A 4,624-nucleotide genomic window follows, 5' to 3' on the forward strand; every position below is an offset into this window, starting at 1 on the left:
CCTAATTTAATGCAGATGCCAGAATCTCACATATAAACTTTACTATTTGCAAAAATATATCGATGGAGTAACAAAGTCGGTCAGAGGGCAGCTTTTATAGGAAGGATGAAGATGCATATAATGAAGTTTGGGACAAACTTAATTTGAGATATCAGCATCATTTCATATGGCAAGAAACCTTCATAAAAAACTGCATATGGCCGAGAATTGATACAAAAGAACTAAATTTAGGAATTTTGGTGACTTCTTAAGTTAGTAAGAAGAGAGACTTGGAAATACTGAATGACTCTGAGAAAACCAAAAACTGCTGTGTACACTACTTGATTGGTTGATATTTCAATGGAATCGCCTTGCAAGAGAAGAGTTGAACCAAAATGAAAATTATCTTCCTTCAATAAATTCACTGACTTTATATGTAAGGAAGCATAATAGTGTATAATCTAATACCATCGGTCCTTGTGGAGAGAAATCTATTCAGAAAAACAAAAGACTTAAAAGCAGACACCCGTGTTACCAGCATAATTAGAACAGCCATTAGAGACAATTTAGAGAGTTATGAAATATCTAACCCGAATTTGTAATGCATATATTTGGGGAGAAAAACCATTTTTTTACATAAATGTCAAAAGCTAGTAGAGAAGTTTGCAGAAGGGAAGGGAGAATTTAGTTTGTGTTTGACAACAAATTGTGTTTTGCTTGTCTTAGAGACATAGCTCAAAACACTGTATGAAAAAGGCCACATGCAGCTTGTGCAAGGAAGACATCCAACTTCTCCTTATGAAAATCGTCCTTTCGCAACTGCTTCTTCTGTATGGGGCGGCTCACACACTTCATCATTGTCATGCTCCATGAATGATAGTGTTGAGGACAAGAGTATTTCCATGATTATCTCAGTATGGATTTCATCACCTAGCACATCCACTTCGAAAACTCTGGCATATGCCTTGTTGGACATACAGAGCAGCCACACATTTGCTAACTAAGGTGTGTGCCTGAGATTTCTGACAAAAAATACATTCTTATTCCAAATTTTACGCACAGAAAAAAAAAAAACAATCACACAACATGGAATTCTTTCAATGGTTGCCACCATATATAATCCATTTCGATTCTTGACTCCATTCATTCTATGTGGTAAAAGTGTTTTGCAGGAAATATGTCAAAGGAGTATGAATGCTGATGAAGTCAATGAATTTAAACCAAGGTGGGGGAGTTGGGTGAAAGACTTAAAAATTTGAAAAAGATTCGGATACTCAAATGTTTTAAACTAGAAAACTTTGACAAGATTCTGAGTGTCAAACTGCATTTCTCAAATGCTAGTAGTCAAGGTTATGGGCAATGTTCATATATCAAGTTATGTTGTGGCTTGGTTATAGGTAAAGCTAAAGTTGCACAAACAAGAGTTGTCATGATCTCAAGGTCAAAGCTGACTGCAGCTGTGAGTAGCATTCTGAAAGCTCAGAAGTAACAGGAAATATTTTTGGGTAGATTCTCGAGTTGTCCTCGGTTATATTAATAATGAAGCTCGAATGTTTCATGTCTTTGTAGCGAATAAAATACAAAGAAACTGAGAATCTACAAACATAAGGAAATGGTATTATATGTACACAGCAGAAAATGTCACTGACTGTGCTTCTGGTGGCATGATGGTGGCAGAGCTGATCAACTCTAATTGATTTACAGATTTAAACTTCCTCTTGGACAAAGAAATAGAATAAGGAATTACATGTGATGTGAAAGTTATACAAGTGCTTCAAACTGAAGCTGAAAAACAAACTAATCTTCAAGTGTTAGTATCACGATTCTCAAAATAGACCACATCAGTGAATGCCATTGCTTGAATTCAGCATCTGGCTAAGAGTACTGTGTACACAGACCTTAAGTCATGCAATAAAATGAAAGGCTAAGTTCACACTCATCAATCATGCATAGCAAGATGTGTTGGGGAAGAAATAAACTTGCTTAGTCAAAGGTTTGGAAAACTACCTCGCAGTTACCAGTTGTACCAATTCGATCCATTTGTACAAGGCATAATAAGAGTTTTAGGGAGGTTGAGAAGAATGTTGGTTCCTCTGGATCTAAAGCACTCAATAATCCTTCCATAAGATGGAGTAGTCATACGTCTCATCATTGCTCAGTACTACAAATAGACGTAACATTAAGATAGTTGAATGAAGTGAGGACCAATAATTACTTAGTTATTGGTGGGAGTAGGGTAATAAGTCAATATTATGACAACGTGTCTGTTCTTTACATACTTCTGTTCGAGAACAATTCACATGGAAATGTTGGAAGATATGACAACTGTTTCTTTCATCAAAGACCCCCCCCCATGCTTCATCACAATTCATGTGGTCATTAGATAAATTTGATCTGAGTAGTAGAATATCATTGGGACCGTTAAAGGTAAATTTAACAAAATCTTTACTTTATGGAAGGCTTCTACCGAATCACACCCACACTCAGATAAAATAAAAAGATGTGAATAACTGTAATTCAAATCATTCCAATGTTAAGGTTCTTCAACGAGTGTTCATTAGACAGTCTTGTTGAAAAGGCATAAAGTTTATAATTACTAATTTTCATGAACAAAGGGACACACATGATTATTTCTGGAGGGAAAAGAAAGCCATAAGGTATGTAAGCGTAATGCGTGCATGTGTGTGTGTGTTAAGAAAGCAGTAGTTTGTTGAAAAAAAGAAATAATTCTTGTTCGATATGGTAACTTTCCAGGGTGAGAATTTAAGGTGCATAATCCGCATGGAGTCATGTTAGGTGATTAAACGTCCCATAAGAACAGAATCCAGCGTATTTGCTAAGGATGGGCAGTCGTGATATTTACTCGTAAAACTGCATCTTGGACTGATTTGATTTTCATGGGCAAAATCTTATATAGGCGAGTTCTAGAACATTTCCGTCTGTCTGTTGTATCACTGCATATGAAATGCAGCATAGTTTCTTTATTGCATGTGTGCGGATGGGCAAATTACGATATTGTGTCTTTGCACATTTTGATATCTGTGGTTGTTGAAACGGTGATTGCTATGGAAATGCCTCTGCCAAAGATTTGTTCCGGCCATATGTAGTGGATGCTACACCACATCAAAATTTTTCCAATTTTTTTTGTATACACGTTTGGAGAAAAGAATTTTGTAATTAAATTGGAAAACATTTTTAATAAATAAAAAAATAAGTAGAAAATGTAAGCTTTTAATATCCATGTCAGAAAGAGATTAAAAGTCAACTTTATAAGTATATAGATTAATACTATTTCATTAAAATTAATGCAAACGTTACTATGCAGTTAGAAAATTAATAAAAAAATAAATTATTTTGGTTGACGGACCATTTATGATGTATTTGCATTTTTTTTTGTAAATATTTATTTAATATAAATTAAAAACCTTTAAAGTTATCATAAATATCGATTCTAAGCAAAATAGCCGTTTTGTTTAACCAATTGTTTACGTTATAAATATTACTCTTTGTGATTAAAGATGGTCACTTTGCTCAGAAGCAATATTTACAGTAACTTTAACGGCTTATAACTTATATTAAGAATATTTTTAACACAAATAGGTCACCAAATAAATTGTTTGGAGTTGATTCCCCAACTGCATTTCTTTTTAAAATAACGGTTCTCAACATTTTTTGACCCATGGACCCCTTTTCACTTCTTTTTTTTCTTGGTGGACCCCCTTATAATTTTTGGTCATAAAACAATATTCTATTTCTCAATATAATTTTTGGAGCTTTTAATAAACAAATAAATATTATATAATTAAACTTTATTTTTAAATGAAAACTAATTTAATGCAAATAAAGTATTTTACAACAATTATAATAATGAACACTTGATTAACGCTAACTGTTTTTTGTGTTTTTGTTTTTGTAAATTCACGTAATGGAATGAATGTGTGTGTGTGTGTATGTGTGTGTGGTTTTGGTACTTATGCAGGATACGGGCCGTGCTATTTATAGATATGATTTCTAAGTTATACTCAATTTTTACGGTATGTTTTGTTCCATTAAATTGTTAGGTGAATGTACATACATCTCAACCTTTTCCCGGCTATCGCCCCCAAAAGCTATTTTTGACTTAAGTTAATTCATAATCGCCTCCAAGAATAAATAATAACAAATATTGTAATTATGACTAACCAACACTAGAAACATTTTGTACATGCAAATGGAAAACAAATTAATTAAAAATAATTTTATTGCAAATTTACAAGAAATGTAGAGAGTCTAACTAGTGTGAGCCCTGAGATTGGTGATGTTTCGCTAAAAATTCAATGTCAGGTTTAATATTACTCAAGCAGACACGAATATCTCCACGAGAAATAATGTCAAATCTGTTTCGTTCCTTCTGTAAAATGTGATTCACAGCGCTGAATCCAGTTTCGACAAGATATGATGTTGGGAAACACAAAAGGATTTTCGACATTTGTGACCACAAATTTGAATACAGTGATTTTACAGTGTTTGATTGCCAAAATGCACACAGTTTCTCTTTTGAACTTGATTTGCAATTCATCATTGCATTTTATCTCGATGATTTCCTCCTGGATATTTTCGTGTGCACTGAGAGGATCACAATCGAATGGGTCAATCATCCATGGCT

The sequence above is a fragment of the Euprymna scolopes genome, chromosome 16 (genome assembly GCF_053919585.1).
Source record: "Euprymna scolopes isolate OS-2025 chromosome 16, ASM5391958v1, whole genome shotgun sequence".
Classification (NCBI taxonomy): Eukaryota; Metazoa; Mollusca; class Cephalopoda; order Sepiida; family Sepiolidae; genus Euprymna; species Euprymna scolopes.